This window comes from Lagopus leucura, unplaced genomic scaffold (genome assembly GCF_019238085.1).
Source record: "Lagopus leucura isolate 7727_CA_CO unplaced genomic scaffold, USGS_WTPT01 Super-Scaffold_100017, whole genome shotgun sequence".
NCBI lineage: Eukaryota > Metazoa > Chordata > Aves > Galliformes > Phasianidae > Lagopus > Lagopus leucura.
Window position 1 is genome coordinate 9,558,576 of NW_024962271.1, and position 25,324 is coordinate 9,583,899.

Consider the following 25,324-nt stretch of genomic DNA (forward strand, 5'->3'; position numbering starts at 1 on the left):
TTCTTACTAGATACATTTCTGCTCATAATAGGAAATTATGTCTAATAGATACATGTATAAATAGTGTGTGTATATATATATATGACTCCTCCTTATGCACAACTTTGGTTATCTTGTATACCTTTAAAATAGCTTTTAGTTCATGGTCCTCATGGAACATTTTGAGTTTTACAGCAGACTAAGGAACACAAGCAAACCAGAAGAAATTTTCATGTTTCTGCTACTACTGGATTATAACAAAGACAATAACAGTTCTGCCTAGGCAAAGTAAGTATTCTCTGCAACTGAGATGAGGCAAAGTGTGGAATACAAAGCCTACAGTGCTGCAAGTCCAACAAAATCAATAAAGAAACTGCAACACAGAATGATACATACATCAGCTGATGTTTTTGAAGTATAAAGGTAGAAAGTTATTGTTAATGGAAACAGCTCAAGTGGAAAAACATAGTTCTCTGCCCACTCAAACTTTTGAGTCATCACCTCTTTTTTTGGGAGTTGTTTTCTGAAGAATCTTACCCTTGGGACCAACTGGCCGTCCCAAGGTTAGCTCTCTGGAGTTCACCAAAACTCCTTTGAAAACAGCACTGAGCTAACTTCTTCCAGACAAAGGACTTCAAAAGTGTAAGAAAGAAAAAGTTATCTCACTGAAGTGCAGACACGACCACAGAGGAAGCTGACCAGTGCTAGATTTTACCTTGTTTATAGTTTAAAAACTGAGTTTGTCTCTTTCATTATCCATTTCTCGATGATCTATAATTTACTCAACAAGAATTCCACACACTCATGAGCAAAAGGTTGGCTTTGAATTTGAATAAGCAAAACTACAGAGGTGTCTACGTGGTTGCATAGAGGGGATTTGTGAAGACAAAGTACAGCTCTGGTACTACAGTATAACAAAGGATTACTCTTCCTCTAGCTGCATGATAGCTACTTCTGGAATCAAAGTACTTGCCAGGTACCATATGGCCAATCTGAATTTCTTTAAGGGAAGGTTTACCTTCAATTAGACACATAAGAAAAGTACTACTTTCACAGCACCAAATGTTACCAGAAGACGTATTTTGTTTTCCTCTTTTCACAAGGCAGTTCAGCATTTGCTGTTTATCAATCCAATTATGCCAGAATCAGCCTACAGTTAATCTGTAAGACAGGCTTTGAATAGTGAGTAAGCTGAAAAATCAGCAGATCTGAACACTTACTTGTTTTAAAGCCAAAACTTCAAAAACTGAAATTAAATCTACTTCTCATTACTCAAATTGCCTAAAGGTTTAAATCTTCTTCTATTTTAAAGGGTATAGAAAAGAACCTAAGTCATTTAATTTGGTATTTTGACTGAATGAGGGTTTTTTAAATATATATCTACAAAGAAATTCTAAAACCTCCCATCTCATTTTATTAGTTTGTTATTTCAATACTTAAATGCGTATTAGCCACACTTTACTTGTTATTTACTACAACAGCATATAGCTAAATTGATTTACAATAAACCACTTCCTTAACTAATCCCCCAAACCTGGCAGAAATCCAGAACCAAATCCAACTCTCCTCCTTCATGGACTGGTTTCAAGCTTGAGTAATGAAGTCATGCCTGATTTATAGAGACAGGCAGCTCTGAACATGAAGAAAAGTTGCATTGGTTTACCTAAAGACACTTTAGACAATTTAGAAAATCAGCTTCTGCAAGCTCTCATGTGTCTACTTATTCCAGCCCAGGTTCACACGAGCCTAATTCATGAGAATGAGTGATTTATGTGTGATTTCTCCTATAAAAAAAATGCGGTGCCACATAACAAATCCATAGCAGCTGCCATAAATAAACATAACTTTGTCAATTAGGTACTGCACTTGAGCTAATTGAGAGAGCTTTATTTAATTGGGTGAAGTGCTGCAAGGCTTTCAGGGCTTGAGCTAGCATCTCAGCACTGCACTGGTTTAGCGTGGTTGTTGTGCAAAAAGGCTGACAGCAGGCCTGATTTGGGTGCGTTTGTGCTTCCCCCACCTCTGATGATTTTTCCCCCAACCTCCATACCTACTGTGCTGCCTCTTCAGTTTTCTAACAGTCACTTGGAGGTTGTGAGTTGTTTCCAGGTAACTGATTACGGCTAAAAATAACCTTCGTATAAAAAGGAGCTCATTGTAGCTGGCAGTGCTGAGGGAGGCAGTGCTTTAGCTGGGATGGACGGAAAGAAAAATGACGCTAAGCTTTTTGGAAGCACAGTGCTTTTCTCACAAACCAGATGCAGGGCAGCGCTCGCTGCACAAGAGCTCTCTGTACGATCCGCAGAATCCAGCTCTCTGTTTGCCTCAGGAGCTGAACGACTATTCTGTCTTTTGGATATGTGAAACAAAAAAGGGGGGGGAGGAGAAAAGAAAAAGACTTTAATGGCTTATATACAAAACACACTTTTATCCTGATCGGTTTGATTTCATATCAATGCTTTTGATTTATACAAGGTGATTTTTCCCATTCTCATCATGTGTCCTCTTCAGTCACAGATTTAATTAAGATTAGGAAAATGAAAAGGTACTGAAAATTAGTCCGATTTTTGAGACAACATCTGTAACAATTATTCATTCAGGACAAGCCAGAAAAGATTATGCATGTAATACATTTTGAGGAGACTGAATATATACCCTACAGCAATTTCTAATTTATGGAATACAAAGTAATTTTATGCTAGACAAGTGTCCACTGTGATTAATAATTCATTTTCGTGGAATCTCACAGCTCCCTTTTCTGGGCTTAGTTTATGGAGGATGCAAGTCTGCAGGAGTCCTTGGACCAGCTGGCTGAGACACCCTCATATACAGAATGCCTTTCACCTTCCTTCCTAATAGAAAGTCCTAACCACAGTTTGAAGATCACCATTTACCTCCACATCATCTATAGTTTTCTCTACCAGATATAAGCATCACAGTGAGAAGAGAACAACAGGAAAAAGCAGAGCATTTTTTCCAAGCAACACTGCACCTCACACACTGTCTGAGGATGTAGCTGGAAGCAGGCTTTGTTGAGGAAGCAAGCTTGGCCAAAGCAAGTGCCTCATAATTTAGGAATCCCTGTCACAAGCTCCATGTAACCAGCCTCAGGAACAAAGCATTATCTTCTGATAGTGGGTGGTAAGACAAGGCAGCAATGCTCTCACTTGAAGTATTGCTCCAATCAGTAAGGCTTCGTACAGTCATACTTCTGCTCAGAAGGTCTACTTCCCTTTTGCTCCCTCCCCAGTCATGAAACCATTACATTCACTGATTCAATTTAGATTAGAAAGAATAAGAGATGGTAAATGTTTGCATCAGTGCCCAATTAGGGCCGCAATAATTCCACATTGTAATTCATTTTTATGTGGTTTTCAGTAAAGGGGGAAGGGCAGTGATCCAATAACCATTCAGTAAAACTGTCCTTTTCAAATCTTTCTTTCAGACACCCAGTCGGTGGCACAGCCTCTCCCTCCCTGGCAGGATTTCAGGGTGTTGGTATTGCCAGAGCTGGTGCCAAGTCTGGGGGGGGGCTCTGAGTGGGAGAGGAAAGTGCTGAGGCTGCATCCTATAGCATCACCAGGTGGCAATGGAACAGGGGAGGAAGCTTTGTCCCTAGCACTTGGAAGTCAAAGGTACTTAACACAAAATCAAGCACAGCCATGAATAGGAACAGGAAAGCCAACACAAATTCATACTGAAAGAAGAAGCTGAAGAAAAACACTCAGAAAACAAACTAGAGCAGTGAATAAACCATAAGGTACTGTGTTCTTGTGCCAACACAGCCCCTTCTGCCACTGCCGTAGGCCTTCCCTCTGCTTTCAGAAACACATTCAGTCTCCTACCAAATTCTGTACATGGATGCACATGTGTTTGCCTGCACAAGTGCTGGCAACAGAGATTGTTAGTCATCCTCTGTCCTCATTTGTATTGGAGCAACATCCCCTGGAGTATGCTGTTCACACAAAAACTTCCATCTCTGTCCACATGGAACTGCTACTCAAAAGCAGTAGTCCTTTACTGCTTGGGTGAACATGTCTACAAACAGACCAGCTGAAAAGGTCACATAACATGTTAAAAGCCAAGAAGGAAGAGTTTGGGTTTAAACTAATTGAAAAATTGAAGATCAAAAGTTAAAATTCAGTGTCCTTTGAAGTTTAACAAGAGTATGGCAATTAACTGTACTGATCGTTCTGTTGAAGGCTTAAGATAATAACTGATATGTATGCTCAAGTGAGTATACAGGTACATGTAAAAACATGACAGAGAAGTGAAATACAAAGGTGAGAAGAAAAATATAAATCTATACAGCTTTGAAAAATATTTTCCAAAATTTTATCTTGCAAAGTCTATGTCTATTCGACATCCAAATTACTCGGAAGCACTCGCAGTATTTCTTTGATCTGGTCCTCCTTCCACACCCATAACATAATATAAAATGGAATTAAAATTTACATCACAGATTTGCAATATTGAGCAATCTAGTTGCAAACCCACAAGTGAATCATGAAGCACATCCCAAACTGCTTGACAGTTGACTAAAAAAACCCTAACCTCCAACCAACAGAGATTTGTTAGCGTGGGTTTTTAAGCAAGATGATACCACATGTGCATTACTAGCAGGTCAGACACATTTAAACCCTTGTTAAAGTACCAAACTGAAATATCCCCAGGCAAAAATACCATTTCATCAGAACACGCTGCTTAACTGTACATTTTAATCTGAAAAATCAAGGTCTTGTGGTATAGTTTCACAAAGTGCACTCAGTGAACTGCAACGCAGGGAGATGCTCACACTCACCACAGGCAGACCTCTGCTCTGGACAGCACAGCTGCGTCCTTCTAGGAAGGGGTTGCTCTCAGAAGTAAAATGTAAGGATTCATATTTTCTTCTTCATCCAGAATACCTGGGAATAACTTTCAAGATTTGAACTACAAGCTTTGCAGTCTACCTAGAACTGCTCAGTTGGACAGGCCCTTTGAAGACTGAGTCCACCTACCTGACCTCTTCAGGGCTAAGCAAAAGTTAAATCTCAGCGCTGTCCAAAGGTCTCTTGAATGCTGACAGGCATAGGCCATCCACCACCTGGATTATCTTATTTAAGAACTGTCCCCAAAGAAATCTTATAAACAAACAACAGTTTTACTTCAACTTAATCTAATATCTAAGCAGTCTGAAGACATACATTAATGGAGGACAGTTGGTTATTCCATAGTTCACTAGTAGCAGCCTCATATGAAAGATGGCGACCTACACAAAAACAAGTCTGCAACTCTGGGAAGATTATTTCTCTGTATTGAAGAGGTATGCAGTGCAGAATCCCCCCATGGCAATATTTATAAATACACTGCTGTTAATACTGCAGAAAAAATGTTCCATCTTCAGATACACCAGTTTGTTAGGATAACGGGTTCTATACTCTCAAGAGAAAGACAAGTAAACCTCTGAAAACATCTGGACAGAGAACAGCAATTTTTTATGAGCAATGGATGAGCAGAAGGAAAGGTATGAGCAGAACCTGTAGGCTAAGCAATCTTCTCAGTAACCTTAGGAGTCTTTTATATTTCTGCAGAAAGTGGAAATATAATTACAAAAAGCTATTCACAAGTATTTACAAGAATTAAGAGTCAAGACTGATGTTCACATACTTTTGTATTTGCTTCTCATGCACATTTGCCTGACAATTTGTTTGCAGTGAATAGATCGATCTGTTGTAGTATTTTGTACACAGAAGGAGACAGATTACGAGAGCAAGTGACAGGGCAGCTCAATAAGGACACTAATCAAGAGAAGACAATCTCGTGAGTGGACAGATTTATTTTTTTAACACTTTTGAGAGATGTAGTTCACACCTATTCTTGAAGGGACAGACCCTGAGCTTGCTGAAAGCTCAAACTACGTAAGCAGAGAGATCCATCTCTTGTTCAACATTTTGACCTGCAATTTCTGTAGGCTCCCATGTTGCTCAGTAATCCCTGAGAGCTAAAACACCTGACAGATTCCAGATCTGCACCTGACACCAACTTATCAGCACTGAACAAAGGAAGCTGGTATACAGCTCAAGTGTTAGCATACTCCAAGCATCCCAAAACGTTTCATTTCCTACATCTACCCTGAATAATACTGCCTTATAGACAGCCAGACTTCTTGGATAGGAAATTTACTGGAAATTTAATTTTTTAATGACAGAGCCAAGGATTACAGATATATTAAATTCCACTGCTTCTTCCCCCCAAAAGGACTCTTCAATTGTTGGAAAATTAACACTGTGCTTTGTGACACAGATTCAACAAGAATGTCACACAACGGAAAACTCCCCAAGAAGGCTATCATTCTGTTTCAGTTTTTAATCTCTTAAGAATCTACTCTTCATTTCTCCTGGACAAGTTGAAACCACTTTTGCTTCCAGACAAAATTGCTGCTATTTCTGGGAAATACACAGTTCCAAGGTGCTGTTTTTCATGGTGCCTTCCCTTGATGCAGCTACATTTCCCACTCCCTACAAGCAGTGCTCCAAAGCCTTTCCTGTCTAGGACAGGCACACTGTGTCCTGTCAGCTCCAAGCATCACCCAGGCCTAACTGCAAAGCACAAGAAACTGAAGCACCCTGTGAACTTCAACAAGCTGACAGGTCATTTCCCCCCCATTTCATTTTCCCTTAAACTGCTGTCACACAGCTCCACTGGGACTTGCTCAATGCTCTGAGTTCAAATTGGTTCTTGGTCATGTTCTATGAAATCATCTCACTTGCACTTCTCACATTTTACTGTCAATGACATCCATGTTTCTGGATTAGTCACGACATAAATGCCATTTGCTTTTGCAGTGATCATTTTTCTGTTCATCGAATTTCACGGCTGAAGGTTTTTTCGTAGCATACTGCTCCAAGATGCCCCTTTTTTTTTTTTTTCTTTTTTTCTTTTTTAAGCTTTGTGACCATATGTGTACAACCAATACAAACAAATTTTCTCAGGTTTTTCAAACCTCTCCCTCCTGTACTTAACATTTTCCATACGCAGCCTATGGTCTCAAACGAAATATCTCTCAGCATTCTAGTTAAGTGTAATATTTGGTCATCCTCTGAGCAAGTCCTTTGATGTGTCTCTGGCTTTTATTTTGGCTTACAGCCCAGATTCAGAGCAAAGCCTTACACGCAATCTACCACAGCAAAAGCAACAGGAAAAAAGGAAAAGTATTTAGTGGAAGTGACAGCCCAAGCATCTGTACCCATGATCTATTTAGCACTTTCATGGAAGTTTTGGATGCAGCTCTCATGGGGCAGACCAGCAGGCTGTCAGCACACCTCCAGGAAGCAGCCAGAACATGGACAAAAGTATGGGGATATTTTTCACAAACTCTACTAACATGCTGCATTCTATGACAATGATTTATCGTAGTTTTTGATAACTAAAAAAAAAATCTTGATAGCATGTTTGTAATACATTTAATAAACCTATAAAGAAGAGAGCAATACAATATTTACAGGAAAAAGAGTATATTACAAACAGGTGCAAATCATAGGACAGATGGCATGTAAAGCAGCAAAGCACATCACCCGAAGGATGAAAGCATAAGGCAATGAAGGCTCCAGCCCCTGGCGAGACTTATAACATAGCCATGCACACGATTTCATGAGAAAAAGCAGAAATCTCTTAATTCTGAATGACACACCTATCTCAAAAAAAAAGTGCATGTTTTTACACTATCAGATATACTAGGTAGCAGAGGAAGAACGTGGAGTGGAGCTATTAAGAGCTTCCTTGGAACCACTGTAAATAACCATTTTCACTTTTGGCTTAAAATTTCTCTAGCTCTTCTATCAAAAAGTGATTTATCTTCTTTCATTTTTCATATTATCTGAAAATAGGTTATTCCCACTAGCACTGCTCTAAGAGACATTTGTCACAGCTGTGAGAGGACATAGCCTGGCTAATTTCTGGTTTCAGAAACCAAGACAAATCGCCTTCCTCACCCAGCAAGCATCCCTTAACATCAGTCAAGCTCCTTCTTTTGAATTAAAACAGCATTTCAAAATATGACAGATACCTTCACTCTGCTTTTCTATTCATTGCTGATGTTTATAACATCAGAACATGTTTAGGATATATGTATCACTGTGTTTATTAATATCAATGATGCAAAGATGTAGACAGATAACTAAAGTAACCAGTATTGTCAAGTACTGGAGTGGGAGGAGCACAGCAGTACTTAGTCAACTTGTAAATACATCCAAATAGTAAACATTTAGAAACACAAGATACAAATATTCAATTAAAGCAAGGACAGAGACCTTATTGTTGACAAGAAATCTGCTAAGTGTTTTCAAAAGCTGGAAAATGCTTGGTAATTTGAATGCCAAAGCAGCACTGAAAAACAGAAATCTCGTCAGTAAGAAGTGGTTAAAACTCAACCTAGTACTAATTGCTCATGACTATCCAGCAGAACTTCATTTGGACACCAGTAGAACAGAAATTATAATGCCAGTTCAATAATCTGAAAGAACTTTGCTACTAAAAGTCTGAATCATTTCTTTAATATTAAACAGTACATTTACTCTGTAAATGATGAACCAGTATTTCAGCAGAATGCACAGTGTTAGCCAGCCAAGACTTTTCCTTATTAAAAAAGAACAGAATTCACTGTGAACTGAATTCCACATCCTTTCTCCTACAAAGCTTTCTTTGAGGTCAGTGGAGAATTTGACTATTAAAGAATGCTGAACTCTGACCTCTGGAATCAGACAGCACAAATCATATTTGGTTTTGGAAATAACCTTCCCTCCTAGGTCTGGAAAGACTTCAAAATAGAACAACCTTTTTCTATTATCCTTCCCTGAAGTTCACAATACCTGAAAGGTTACAACTTAGAGCAATTTGGCAAGTCATCTCAGCTCCCTCATTCACTTGCCTTTATTGTTTATTACCTACTCATTTATTCTTTTAGTATGTATGAGAAGTAACAAAGACCATGAATCTATTTAATCTAGAGAGAGTGAAGAAGCATTTATCATTAAGCACATCAAGCACAGTAAAAGGGAATATGTCAATATGTTTAATGTGCTTTTCCAAACTAGAGAGACTGTTGGTGATGATGAACAAGGAGGGAATGCAAACCAAATACCTTGCTTTTATCATTCAAGTAATGTCTAAAACTAAAGTGAGGAAAACTCAAAGGAAACAAGCAAACAGAAGCCAGAAACAACAGATACAGTGGTGGTATTCTGACAGAGGTCTGTATTCACAGAAACAGAATTTTTATAATTTTTCCACTACAATTCAGTGCAGGTTAAACACAATACCACAGAGATTGTTATCTGTATGATGGAAGACAGAAAGTGACTGACAAACTTTCCAAAATTCCAGATGGCCGTATCTCACCATATTTGTGCTATTCCGTTCAATATCAGTGTAGGAATGATGCAATTGACACAGACTTTCTGTGGCTTCTGTAGCTGACAAAACCAGTTCACTTTCAAGGCAGCCTCGGCCACAACTTCCCATCACTACTTCCATGTTTTTTCACTGTCAGCACCCCTCGGATAGCCTCAAGGACACAATTGCCTGCTGCTCAATGCACCAAAAGCAAGAGTAAACAGATATGATTCTGAGAGCATTTCACAAGATAAAGATCTCATATATTGAGTAAATCCTACTAACCTCAATGAAACCCAGGAGACATGGGGACAGATTATTTTTAAACATAAAGAAACAGGAGCTGAAGCCAACTGGCTGTGTTAGGAGGTTTTGAGAAGGAGGCATTGAATATTTTGTCTGAGAAGAAAGGCACTATCAACAGGTTTGAGGATGATCCACACTCAGCATACTTCTGCCATGCCATTGAACATACACTGAACATGCTGAGTATACCTACTGGGCTTTCTTAGGACTCTACATTCATGTTTCATTCTTACAAATAGCACATTCAAAAACATTCTTCTGAAACTCCGCTCGTTTCAACTTCCTTTGCCTACTGAGTTTCAAAGTCTCTTAAAATAGCAGGCTCAATAACATTTTTGCACTGTTATCAATCTTCACTGAGTGACCACAACAATATTCAAACAACTGTAAATTCATTGTACAAAAACATTAAATTTACCTCAGATCATCAAACAACCATTCTATTTTTATATTCAACTTGTGCTTTTTTTCTGCCCATATATTTTAAGTCAGTCTCTCACTTTACATCTAATTTTATAGCTTTGGAAAAGTTTTCTGTGTTCTCAAACTGCTTCCATTCCACTCAAAATAATATATTTTACTTAGTATGACATGATAGAGCAATTTAACAACTCATTCTCTTCAAACAGTTAGTTATAGGTGATTAATCTTAGTCCTATTAGATCTGAAGTGTCCCTGAGCTCACCAGTCAGTCCTTTCCAGACACCTAAACCAGGGTTGGGAATACATGAAATAAATGCCTGAAATGAGATAAAGACTGGCTAGAACACATTACACTTTAATCAAATCTGAGTAGTTCGCTTTGGGGTTAGAGAAGGATTAAGTACAAAGTCACAGTGGTCTGATGTCTTGCCTGGAGATCCCTTCTGAGCCATCGGATCAGGACTGGCAGTGCTGCAGTGAAAAGTCAGTCACGTTACAGCAAAAAAACGGACACAGTTTGTGCCCATGTGCTATTTCCACTCATGGAGCTGCAATTTCCCTGAGGCTCCCATTGCCCTCCCAGTCTGCTATGGTATATACGTCGTAGCAAGTCCCCAACTTGCTTTGTTCAGCTTCCTTCAGTGATTCTCTGCCAAGTTATTACTATCTCTCACATCTCAACACAGTTTTCAGGGATGTAAAAGCCTTTCAGGGATGTAAAAGGCTTCCATGTTCTTTTAAATATGATGGTTCTCCAAGGGTGACCATCTTTGCCCCTCTCTTCTTTCCTCAATGTCATTTCGTCCATAACTAGCCCTGCTTTCACATTAGGAAATTCCTTTAGAAAATATGATAGACTCAGCCTTGGTGTCATTCCCACAGCAAACATATTACACTCTGATTATCTTCCTTCAGATCCCTTCATTTGATCTTGACACATTCGGACAGGCACGCACGGCATCAATCCAGTCCCATTAGGGCATTCCGCTGCGCCCACAGCCCCAGTGGGAGCACAGCAGGCAGGCAGGCTGTAGAACATGGCTCTTCCAACAGAGCCACAGGCAGAACTTTGCAAAAAGAGGAAAGACTTCACCTCCAGCACTGACAGAGTCAAAAGCAAATAAGTATATATTTTCTTTTTTTTTTTTTTTTTTAAGATATATTGATGACCTTTGCTCTCTCAGACCATTTGAGTCCTTGAGCAAAAATGCTTTGAAAACTATAAAGTATTGCCTAAATGGGGACTTCTAAGAATAGTATCACTTAGCACTTACTGGGGTAACCTCTGCATGCAAAATATCAGGAAAATATAAATCATCATGATTTACACTCATGCAATGAGTTGTAATGCTTTGAAGAATTACAGTGAAATGAACAGTGAGAATATATATTTTTTTTCTGAAAGAAAAGTATAAATAAACTCTGTTTTGTCCTGACAGCATCCTCCAGATGCTGAAGATGAAAAGTCGTTTTTTTTTCTGTCAATCAGAGAAAGTAGATTTGTCTTTTAAATTTGTGTAATCTGTAATAATAGGAGTATACATATGAAATAAGGTTAACTCAAGACCCCAGTTCCTTCTCAAGAGAGCAGGAAAACACGCACACCAAATGCAGTATGCACACATTCCAAACAGATGTTACCCAGAACATAACCTATTGTAATGTCCATTCTATTTCCTGATGTAGGACCTTCTCTGTGTATTTTTATATGATCATGATTTGCCTGGCTTTCTCTTAAATACAGACCCAAGTTCTTACCTATTAAAGTGCACCCCTTTACATCTCTTTTAGCAATTTGCATCTCTACAGCAGACTGAAGTAGGGAAAGCAAGCTCCTGCTTTCATCCTGAATGGGGAAAAATACTATAATTTTTTTCCTCTTATAACACTTGTTAACATATTTTCTTTTTAAGTTGCATTGAATCATCCCAAGGCTTGACATCAGCTGAAAGGTTTAGAGGTAAGATTGAGGTTTAACAGCGGATGTGCAGCCCAGTTTTACCTTTTCAGCAATAAAATGTTAAGTACCGTGCTATACAATCACTACATTGCTTTCCTTATTACCACCCAGTAGGGACATATTAATGGCAGCAAGGAGAGGTGAATGCTACAGCAACAAGCCACAGAGAAGGTACCATTTGTAGTTGTCCTTCCAGGATCTTTTCAAAACCCATAGGTGGGCACAGAGTTCACTCTCACTCATTTGAATGACAGTCTTCCAACATTTCTGAATATTTAACATAGGCAAAACCTGTCTCAAATAATATACAGTATTATCTATTTATTATTGCACTACCTAAGCTTTGGGGAAAGATGACAAAAACTAAAAACTAAACACAAACACCAAAAAGCCCTGCAAAATTCCTCACAGGTGTTTTACTCCTCAAATTCTCTAATTGCAATTTTTCAACATCAATAAACCAATACCTTGCATTTGTAGCCTCCAAGTCGTCTTAGAGATCCACAGATCTGTCCCACTGGATTTCAACTGGATCATCTATATGAACATAAGAGAAATGGATTGCTTTACTGTGAGTATTTCACAAGAGATATAACAGCACGCTCTGCTTGCTGTCAGGGAAAGTTTCATCTGCTGCAAACTCTCATAGCCGTTAGTGAAGTTCTGCCTCATTTAGGTCACTTCTGAACACACAAGAGAATTGGATTTGTTACTCAGCTTCATGTTTTCCTTGCCAACAGGGTGTATGACATAGCTGCTGGGGAAAAAGTATTTTTGAGGTATTGCACATATCCCATTGGAAGATTATTTGGGACAGCTCTTCAGCCTCATGCCTCAATAAGGGGATAAGAGGGATGGCAAAAACTGTTCTCACTTTCCAAAGTCAGAGAGACAGCAGAGCTCACCAAGATTTTACTTCAAACAGCTTCACTAAGACTCCCTCTTAGTGACAACTGGAACAAAGGAAAGGAACTTGAAAAAGAAACTTGATGATCACAAGCAATCAGGCATCTCAAGGAAGATGCTCAATGCGAGATATATGCCTACCAAAATAAGCAGATGGGCTCTTCTTTTCTCCTCTTTCCCTCCCTTCCTCCACCAGTGCACACTCCAAGCTTTACTCTTCCATTGGGATGTTTACCAAACACAACCTGGGAGATGCCGAGACCACACTTTGTTACAGCCAGGCAAAGCAGACAGTATGTCTGTCAGAGCATCCTTTGCTGGTGTGGTGCTGAGCCTGCAGCCCTGCCTGGTGGAGCTGTGTGCCCCTGGTACCCCCACAACCTCATCCCAGAGTTCTGTAAAAAGTACAGGGCTCCCAGAACTAAGCACTGGAAAGCAGCAAATACCAGTGATTGGGTGTTCAGCTGCACTGCCTAACAAATACACTTCCTCATGCTATTCAGGATATATGCAATTTAAAGACTATTTATTGAATGGTAAATACAATTTAAAATGATACTACTCATATATTATGTAAATATATTGTCAGTCAACTCAACATAAACTTTTGAATAAACACTGCCTGAGTAAGGTCATTTAAGCATTTGTTGACTGTTATTTTGAGCACCAAGCTGTAACATTGCTGCTCTGGGCTTGCCATCACTTTCTGCTCCTTCTCTAATCACTTCTGTAAAGATTACTTCATTGACCATATGAACAAGTAGTAACTTTCACTTTAATAACTACTGACAAGTACAAAGAACATGTATCGTATGTCTCAGGTACAAGTAATTCTGTATGCTCATACAGCACATCTTTCTGTACAGTTTAGGAAAAGCAAAGGAGCCACCCAAGCAGCTCTGAACAAAACTCCTGTAGTATCAACAGGACGGGGCTGTCTGCTGAGCAAAAGTAGCTGAAGGGTTCTTTGAGAAGCTCAAAAAGCAATGCTGCAGCCATGCTCTGAGGTGCAGCAATGGGATGGGAACTGCTGCAAGAAGTCTGCCTGCTGGCAGCCTGGGCGAGGAGGGCCTCTGGGACAGCTGGTCCTAAATACACAGATATTCACAGGCAAACAAGTGCTGACTGCATCAAACAGTGCTTGTCGTCTCATCCTTAGAAAGGATAGGGTGGGATTACCAAACCTCTTGCTATTCTCACTGGAAGCAAACCCAGCAAATACATGGTGCTCCAGAAATTATTATTACATTTATATTAGCTACAGTTGACGTATGAAAATTCAAGAAGAAACCTAATGGTCAAATAAAGTACTGCTGTACAGCACATAGCACATTAGACTTTGTTCTTCACAAAGATTATTCACATGTCCGATTACACATGAAAATAAATTTCATCAGAATCAACGGCACTTTACGTGGCTCAGTTGCTCAAAGTGCTAGGCTTACAGGGAAAGCAGGAAGGGGACTAAAATGGGTGCATTCAAAATTCAGTACTATTAGTCTTTGGCAAGAATGATGTGGGTGTTTAGGAATCTGATTTTGGAAACCTATTTGTCTCTTGGTACCTATCATGCTAAGCTGTTTTTTAAAATAGAAACACGTCAGCTTGACATTTTTGACAATGCTACTCTTAGATTCCCTTCAGTGCCTTATCCCTCCTTGTCCTTTCAGAAGCTTATCAAGACTATAATCCAACGAGAGAACAGAGACTTTGGCAACTAATAAAATATTCACAAACTATTATGACAACAATGTATAAAACCAGTTAACTACCCCAGGACTGTCAGGCAAGGAGCCTATAAATCATGCAAGCATCTTGCCGTGTCTGTTAACAGACGTGAAAAGTAATATATTGCACACAAAAAATAGCAGATTCTTACAGGACTGTAAAAGAAAATGTATTATTTTCACTGCCAGATTCTCTCAGTTTTATGATTTTAATACAAGTTAAATTGTTTTAGACTGAAAATCTATTAATCTCAAGTCTTGCAAAAAAAAAAAAAAAAGTTTATCAGCAGGATCATAAAGGTGCATCTGCTTGGTTGAATATTCCTGATGTCTCCAGCAACTAAACACCCTCAGACTGTGTAGCTCCACAGGGAAGCTCCTCAATGTTCTGTCTGCTGAGTATCACCTGTAAGTCACTCCTGAATAACCCCCATGTCCCAGCCTACATCTTGCAGCAAGTCTCCTGTACACAGAATGCTCTTTGTTTCCTAAAAGCAACAGGGCAGACTTCAAAACCCACCTTTTCCCAAGGTCTACTGATGCCAGCTATGGGCTCCCAGCAGTTCCCAAAAAGCCTGGCTCTCAGGAGCATCCCTGCCTGGTGCAGGAGAGCACTGCAGCCCCAGCCATCTCATGCGGTGCTTCCAAGTGGCAGAGTTGATGGCGCACACCCTGAGTCAGCACAGGGAAAGAAACAGTGCTCTGCTGACAGTTCTGTAAACAGGCTTTGCCTTCTCCCATTTCATAGATAAATTAGGATCCAAGAAATCATATTTGCAAATACTGATGAAATAACTAAACGTTATTCTCATGAGGTGAAAACTAAAAAACAGTAAAATAGCTTTTTCACAAACAGTTCCTACAGTGTGATCTGCAGTACAAAAACACCCAGTCAGCAATGGAAAAAATTGCAACCACACTCCTTTCAGGACTCAGTTTTAGTGCAGAGAACAAGGCACAATACATATATATTAAAAAGTCAACACGTTGTAGCTGAGTCGACTACACGTGGTGACCTCTAGCTTTTATGCTATAAATAACAAAACCCAATAACATACTACATGATTAATTAAAAATACATTGTCCACAATGAGGAAAAACCAACAACACTCTACAGTCTATTAAATGAAATGATGATTCTGAACTGTAATTGCTTTATAGATCACTGAATTAGAAAGTAGAGTAAAAAAGATTTATCACAGATGATATTTGAGATCATTAGTGAAACTCACTAATTAAGGAGTTTTATCTCAGGAGGCTGAGGCTATTTCAGTATTTACATACACATCTATTTTCTCCTAAATTATTAAGGTCACCAACCTCAACCCCACGCTCACATAAACCTCCATGAAACATTTTATGTGCTCCTGACCAACTTAATGAGATGGATGTAATCCTCTGCGGTCTCAATTTGGGAAAGCGTATGGCTGTGTCTTAACTCTGGATGGGACACATTCTCAGCTGAAACACATCACATTGATGCAGGTTCAGCACTCACCTCAGTGGGACTTAAATACCTGCTCAGTAGATTGCTGAACAAGGTTACTGAAATAATTAATTAAAAAAAAAAAAGTTCCTGAAGCTGTCAAGCAGCATTAACAACACAGAAATTAATATTTCTAAGTGGAATTTCATTATAATGATTTTTATGTAACAGGAACATTCAACACTATATGTAAATGTTACTATACAGAAGCAACACTCTTCAGTCTAAGGTAACACAGCACTGCCTAAAAGATCGTTAATAGTCTTGTGGTTGTGCAGTCATTCAGTTGGTGATCTCATTTTGTAGCCAAAACCTTTTAGGACAACATAAAACTGGTGTCAGGGAAGTACATTACTTAATTAAGGAGTAATCTAAATCAAACCAGGAGGAGTATATTTGATTCATTCTAATTGTTTGTAGACGCTATTTATATCTTGCCTGGGGGAATGATGGGATTTTACAGGAGTAGCAACAATAGGACTTTCAGGCTTCTAACTTTCCTTTAAAGTAATTTTTTAATAATTTACCATTTACTTCCAGTTTCTCCTGACAAGAACTGAGACAATTTTTATGTCCACTTCTGCCCATGTTGACACGAGTCACCTTCATTAGCTGCCACAGAAAGGTCCCCACCATTTGTGAACAATGGGACACAACAGTTTCACCCCAGATTTCACCTGCTGGTCTGTACAAAGCGCTCACATGAATCAAAGATGTCTTCTCCTAAAGACACACCGACATGGCATCCTTCTCAGTTGGCTGCACCAATCCCTTCTGCAGCGTACTCCACCTTATTTGCTTTATTTGCCCAGCCTTTTAGACCATAAGTTCCTTGTTACCAAATTTTTACTTATTCGGGCTTTTCAAATCACATGGAAAAATGGGGCTCAACCTGTTTGTGATCACAGCGTAGAAGTTAAATAAAACATAACAGCAGACAAAGTGCATTACAAACTGGAGTTGTCTTCTATATATTTCATATTGTGAAATACAAAAATACGTTAGAATATATTTAGAAAATATAATTATATCATGAAATACAGAAATATGCTGATCTATTTTGCCCTTAGGTTTTGCATTTATACAGAACCTATCACTGCGGGGTCCCCGGGTAAAATTGAGGCTTTCATGGCTAGACCTGAAACGTGTAATGATTTCCAGACTTCTGTCACTGTTCCAGATTGCTTCTAGGCTCCTGCTTCTGAACATTAATGTGTTTGGTTATCAGTTCAAATGGCATAAGATTGTCAACGTCTTTTGAAGCTTCAGATCTCACCAGGAAGAATTCACTGTCTCTCTTGTAGCTGTACTTCCTGTGCAATATGAAACCTCTCCTTATTCACAGTTTCTCTCTACAGTCATCAAAAAGTTTATTCCTACTATAGACTAGACCAAGTGTATCTAAAAAGACACTGCAGGCACTGCATTACATACAGGTTTGACATACTTATTCCTAGTTCATCATACATTGCTAGTGGATAGCTTATAGCTTCTTTCTCTAATGTTCAGTTTCTGGAGGCAAACAAATTTCTGCCTTAGGCACTTACTGAACAAGCAGCAGATTCAGCACATCCCTACCTGCCAGTAACTATTCCAGATCCAGCATGCTGGTACAGATTCTGTCAAAGCCACCCAAGGTCAAGATTCTCTTATTTTTTACTGTGGGTTTTGGTTTTTGTTTTGTTATCTGTTTTATATTTGCTTTTTTTTTTTTTTTTTCTTTAATGCTTTAAGCTACATTAGTAATGGGGAATGTGGTAAACTTTAGGAGGTGTGATTTAAACCAAGCAACTGTAACTTTGAGCTGCCCCATAGCTGCTCCTACTGCTCAAATCTCAGTGGCATCACCCTCTATCCATTGATGAATACTACAGCCACCTCCGTGTTTTTTGTGGAAGGGAAATGATGCACAAGGACTGTTTCTATAGGAATGTGTTTGAGAGTCCATCTTCTCTTCCAGGAAGATGATTTTTTCAAGTAAATTACAGCAGAGGCAGGAAAACTCATATTGCTTTCTGCTATAGTGACAGATTGAGGAAAGAAGTGCTACTCCTCTGTTGGCAGGGGTTAGCACCTGGGTTACGTTCTTCATTCATGGGCACAGCAGGGCCCTACATGGTGATGATTTCCCAAATTCCCTCTTTACATTGCTTGCTGGGCTGGAGATGGTCCTTCATCAGAGACCTGAAGCAAGAGGAACTAGCATCATCCTGTTCCATCCCACACAGCAGTAATTAGGAAGCTTGCATTTAGCATTTACCTCCAAATGACGTTTTTTGCTTTTTCCCCCTCTGCAGATAGGCACATTTGGCTTCTATTTAGACAGAAATCAGAGCACTGCTTTACAGGGAAGTTGGGCTATTGCCAGTTGTGGGCTGGTAAGTCTGCATTAGGGTTGCGGAGAGAATTTAAGGACTTTATCACCCATTATCTGATCACAGTATATGTCTGAACAGTTTGCATGAGCATATATACTACTGGCAAATACATTCCAGTTCAATATGAGCCAGTATTTCCCCATTTAGGCTGTCCATTTGCATGTTTGAGCAAACATATTTAATACAACTACATCTTTACATGTGAAATCTTTACTGTCTCTTTCCTCCAGGAGATAACCTATGACATCTAGCAGAAAAAATGCATTGTGTTAAGCCATTGCTGCACAGTCCTAGAACAGCTCAACCACTGGGCATCATCTTTCTAAACCATCCATTTGTGGTATTTGCTGATGCTCTCACAGGCATTTGTAAAATCACATGATAAAGATTTTGGGTTCTTTCATGACTCATTTTACCTTTATTTCAATCTTGACTTTCTAGCCAAACTTTAGAAACCAGCAGCAATGGAGCCCATTTCCACGTACTCCTCATTCCTCCTAAGCTTAAGGTCTTCTGAAGACATGATATGACAGTTTTGGATCAGAAATTATTCTGATCATTGGCCACTTGTACATTTACACAAGCAACACTTACTGACATTTCCCTAATCTTACTTTCAATCAGTTTTCACTTTTCCTGTAGATAATGTTCTCTTTTCCCTCAGATCCTCAAAACACATTTTATCTGGCTTCCCTCCCTCCAGGGTTTTTAAGAAGCGCAAATTGCAAATACATTATTATGTCTGGCCATTGCCAGTCATCGATCAGCACTGATTTAGCAAGTATGAAGCAAACCTGGCACAACTTAGCATCTCTTCAAGAGGCAAAGGTCGTAATTTCAATTATAATCCTCATTATTTACTACAATTAAATGAATTTATTAATAATGCCAAAGCTCAAGTTGTTTAACATAACTAATTAAGCAAGTAACAGATTGTTCTATCCATTGGCAAAACACTGCTTCTCAGGCTTCTGGTGTTTTGCATTTCAGTTCACTGTTTCTACAGCAGACTTGTAGGAAGCGCAAGAAAAGTGGGGCAATTGCAGAGCCCAGCAGCCTCTGAAACATCTGTCAGTGGAAGCAGAAACACAGTAGAGGATGTGGGCATGTACCTCAAGCTGAGGTAGTATTTTTCTTTTCCACCAATGAAAAAAGAAAACACAATTTGTGGTCTGCATAATGACAAACCATGGAATTTATGATGCCCATCATCTGATAGGAGACAGCAAAGAAAACAAAAAGTCTGGTACGGAAGAGGTAGAAATGCAATCTCTGCTGCCTTCTCCTATTATTTTTGGCACAAAGCTGTTTCAGTTCATAGCCCCCAAAGGCATCTAATTCCCTATGATTTCAAATATACCTGCAGTATTTATAGCAGAAGAGAGACAAATCACATTGTTGGTTTCCTATTTTGGATCACTTAGAATAGATAGGAAAACCTATCTACCCTTGATGATAATTACTTCCTAAGGCCCCAAAACTGTGCTGAAACCAGTGCAAAGAGGTCAGACCCTGCCCTCCTCCCTACTCTGCCCTAGAGGACACAAGGGAGACAAGACATCCCCGTGTGCCCGCAGCATCGCAGTGTGGGGAAAGCACAGCTGAGAGCACAGGGAAGAGCTGGGGGCAGCTGCTCCTTGTGGCACAGCTCCAGCCAGCCTGGCACATTTGGGCAAGCTGAGCAAGCCCACCACAGCTGCCTGCCCCCCAGACAGGGGGAACTGGCAGAGCTGCTGGCAGGGGACACTGCTTACTGAATAGTGCGACAAAGTACTGCGTGTAAGGCTTTTAGCAATGCTAGCCCAGGTTTAGAAAACAGACTGCGAGGTCTTCAGGCCAGGGACCATCTGTCTGTTCTGTATTTAGCAAGGGGAAGTGGGGTCTTAATTTTTCTTTGAGTTATTAGGCACTGCTGCAATAAAATGGGGTAAGAAAACAGAAGGGTGCCACTTTCAGTAACTGAAACAGGCAGAACAAAATAGATGACAACTGCAGGGGGAGGGACAGAGCAAAGACTAGACCCCAGCATGGCTGGGCACTGCTCTATGAAGCACATTGTAAGTTCCCCCCCCAAAACTACTTTTGCTAGTGCACTACTGCCTCAACACCCTACCCACAGACAAGCATCCACGCATCCTTCAGGACTGCACTATACTTTGATGTATTTTCTTCTTTTATGCATGAAGAGGGAGAGGCATGGGGGGGAGGGGGAAATAACAGTAATACCTTCCCCCCCTTATAAACAGGCATTTAAATGAAAACATCAACTGTCAAACAAAAAACATTGCTTCTGTTAGGAATATCTTCTTGCAGCTGCTTGTTTCCCGGGCAACTTCATTCACTTCGTGCAGTTGGAAAGAGCTGTGCTAGGAGTTCAGCTCCATAAAAATTATCATAGTCTACTAGGACAGCAAATTGGAAGAAAATCCTAGATTTAGAAACCACTAAACACAACTACAATGACAAAATTCATAAAATCATTTCAGTTGGAAGGGTCCCTTAAAGACTATCTCCCTTGCAATGAACGGGGACACGTACAGCTCAATCAGGTGCTAAGAGCCCCCTCCAGCCTGACTTTGGGGATCTCCACAGACAGGGCACCCACTGCCTCTCTGAGCAGCCTGTTCCCGTGCCTCACCAATCTTACTGTAAATATATATATATATTCTTATATCCAAACTAAATTTACCCTCTTTTAGTTTGAAATTTGAGGATGCTGAAGTCTACACCTGGCGTTTCTTGATACAAGAACCTTTACTATCCCTTTTTTTTTTTTTTTTTTTTTTTGTTGTTTGTTTCTAGTTTGTCAGAGGATAGTAAACCTTCTGCTGGCACAGAAAGCAATTGCATTCAAAACACCATCCTCCTGGAGGTAGGAAGATGCAAATTTATGCATCAAACCCATCAAGTCCTGCTCTATACCTTGCCTATAATAAACAGTTGGATTATTTGGGAGATCAAGAAAGTTAGAAATGAATAACTCAAGTGAGAAAAATCATTAAGTTCTAATTAGAACAGAGTTTTGCATAGACTGCATTGGAGTTGGTACTTTTTCACTGATATGGCTCTGAATGTTCCATATATCATAGCTATGTCTTTCCTACTAATTAAGTAAATATAATTCTAGGAACTGTCTACATCATATGTTTCCCCAAAGCATCCTTTGGATCTCTAAATGGAGACATTGCTCCATTTTGATGAACCTGGGAATCTTCTAGGGTCCTTAACACCCAAAGACCTGAGTGACAAGCATCCTGTACATTACACTTCAGAACACTTGTGCTGATAGTTCTTATTCCTACCTACCCTCCAACTCCTGCAAACAAATATTCCAAACCATTCTCTTGCCTTTCTGAGATTTGTAAGAAGCCCCTCCTTCTTTTGAAGGTTACTGACTTCTTCCCTCCCAGGTACATTTTCTACCAGCTCATGGCTGAAAGACTCAGACATTTTAACCCCCATTCACCTTCTGCAGAGAAGAGCAGAGAACCAAAAATTGCTGGAAGGGTACCAAAGTAAGAGTGATTGTATGATCCATTTTATCCTTTCTGAATATCACAATTGGCTCCCTGGACAGAGAGCAGGCACAAAGGCAGCTGTAGATGGCATCTCGTCCTCCAGCTTTCACCCATACCCAGAAAACTGTGACAGAATGCCACCACTAAATAAAATGCATTGTGCTGCCAGTACTTTGCCTGAGGAATGCACACAGATCCTATGTAGTGCAGGATGGAACTGGATGTTACAGAATAACCTCAGAAACTATCCAAGATCAATTATAAAACAAACAAAAAAAGATCCTACCATGTCCTAAGTCGTACTTCACTGCATACCAGCTATCTCATTAGTGATTCACAGCCTTATATCCTCCTTTTACTGAGGCAACTTTAGTACAGCTGTATAGAATCCTTCAGCCATTATTTCAATAAACATCTGATGTTCACTGCAAGACTGAAGACTTCCCCTGTTCACACTGTAAACCACAGCAATGCCCCTTTACCTGCTCATTCTTCTTGATAAATAACAGCAGGAGTGTAAACTTTTGTTTTCATGCTTACTAATTGAGCAGAATGCTGCCATTACAATATGTAACAGCTGGATTAACAAACGAAAATAATTAAAATACTTACTTTCATTGCAAAAACTTCACAGCCACAAAACCTTGCCACAGTTCCACATTTGTATTTTTCCTGAATTGATTTGAAAAGAACCACTGACCTACTGTCATTTTCATCCACATAAAAAGGGAACTAAAGAAACCTTCAAAAGTATTACATAGCTTTAATTTACGTAACAATTATACAAGATTACATCCCTGGGTCATATTCTATGTCTGTAATAAACATAGGGGCAGTGGTTTTATTCAGCAAGTTGCCCTGGTATTTTCACTACTCACCAAAAAAAATGGCTCAAGTTATACAGCTGTTTAGATCTCCCTGCTCTTACACAGATCAGGGTAACTGCATTTGTACAAACATTATGAGGTTCTTCTGCTACAAAGCACTTGAGACAAGAAAGTGTTTGTTTCCTTCCCTAAAAATAAGAGAAATACAAACACTAAACCAGACTGTACAGTTTCCATTTTGGTTTCTATTCACATGGTAGGATATGAGATTGCAAAAAAGAATTACCTCTCAGGTATTCTGAGTGCAAATCTTCGAGTGCAAATGTTGTACACTACTGTAATTTGTATCTGTTCTACTTTGCTCATTCATTTTGGGTTGAAGATTGACAAATCTAAATTAATCATTATTTTCTTACTTTACTTACACTGTTAAGTAAAGTACCACTTTACTTGTGCACTTTACCACTTGTGCCGGCTGTACCAAGGTAAAACAAAACTCTCCTCTGTGCAATTTATAACAATATTACAGATATACTCTTGTTATTTATTTCCCCCAGTATTTGGAATGGACCTGTTAAGATGTTGGTTTCCAGGTGTAGGGGGAAATAAATAAAACAAAATACATGGAAGAGCATTCCATTGACCCAGGCTGTCTAGAGCAGACTCCTGCCTGGCTGAAGGCACATCTCTCCTGCTTGCCACCTTGCATGCAGTGTTCTGTAAATTGGTTCAAGGGAAATAAAAAAATGGAGCGGACACTAAATGTCAGTTAACTGACAGCTAGCAAACAGCCCAGATCTTCCTTCAGTTAATATGAAAACTGTCAAAGTAGACAAGAGGAAAGATCAACTTCTATTTATTGATGGCAAGAAACTGGAGGAGGTAGAAAATGAAGGAATTAATTGACTACTATCTCATGTGTGAAGCGGTTTCTTCAATTTGTTCTAAGTTATCTGTGTAAGACAGGTAAAATCACTGCATGTTGCTCACAGAAACTATGGGATTAATAAATATCTTTCAGTCACGTTATTTCATGTGTCACTAGGAGTGGTACTGGAAGGAATAAAGCCAAGATCCTAATTATTCACCAGATTTCCTTGTTGTTGGATTTTTCATGCTTGATTTTCTTTTTGTTTGTTTGCTTGCTTGTTTTAAAACTAATCTATTTTATCTATGTAATCCATTTTAAAAGCCGACTCTGGGGGCTATAGGACAGACAAACGAGCAATTTCTTTTCCCCAGATGTGGCTGGTCGAGAGTAATGGCACTACAACAAGATGGAAATCAGCCAGCTTCTCTGCTTCAAACACATCAAAAACATTTGAGGCCATTTTAATCTTGTCTGAATGATCAAGCAGTTAATTCAATTTGAGCAATCTGATACACCACAGATAACATTCTCAGCTAGCACGGATTTATATAGTTTCAGTGCAGTGGTTTTGCTGCAGTTGAAGTCTAAATTCAGCATGCTTAGTAGCAGAAGAGAAAATTCAAATGCTGTTTTCAGCTAGCTGTCTTGGAGGACCTGAAATGATAGAAAATCAATTCATCCCTGGGCAAAACCCGCTCTTGTAAGCTGCCATCCTGTTTTGTTTCAAGTGAAAATAATATTGATGCTGATAACACCCACTAGGTTGACATAATCTAATAGTCAGTTTGTTGCTAGTCAGAAATGTCACCTCAGCAAATAAAATGCCTTAAACCACCAACAGGCAAAACCATAACAAACTGCTGGAGACCATTAATTCAAATTTAAGGCCTAGCATTACAGTTTGACAAGTCCAGCATGCTGAGGAAAAGCACTACAAATACAGTACCATTATTCCAATACTTCATCTTCTCTAATTCTCTGTGTATATATACATATGTATGTATATAAAGTTCTTTCTTCTTCTGCTAATAGATACAGCCTAGGTCTTAGCATACCACCTATATGGAACTGTGGGTTTCACTAAGAGTTTTTTTTTTTTCTTACACAGATATGAACTTATATATCCACACAGTATTTATATAAATGCATTATATAAATGATATAAAAACGTATTTTCCTAGATACAATTTTCTAAATCATTCCTGCATGAAAAGAATGAGTCACAAGAGAGTGTAATTCTGAAGCCAAAGACAGGTGCTGCCCAGCACGTGCAGACAGGCAGGAGGAAGCTGAGGACACACAGTGAAGCTTCTCTGGCCCAGGTAGCTAAGCGGAGCCTGGAGAAGCCGCTGCCCTTGAAGAAGGCTGCTCTGGAGCAACACCACACTCCAACAAGATAGAAAAAAGAAAAAAGAAAAAAGAAAAAAGAAAAAAGAAAAAAGAAAAAAGAAAAAAAAGAAAAAAAGAAAAAAAGAAAAAAAGAAAAAAAGAAAAAAGAAAAAAGAAAAAAGAAAAAAGAAAAAAGAAGAGGAAGAGGAAGAGGAAGAGGAAGAGGAAGAGGAAGAGGAAGA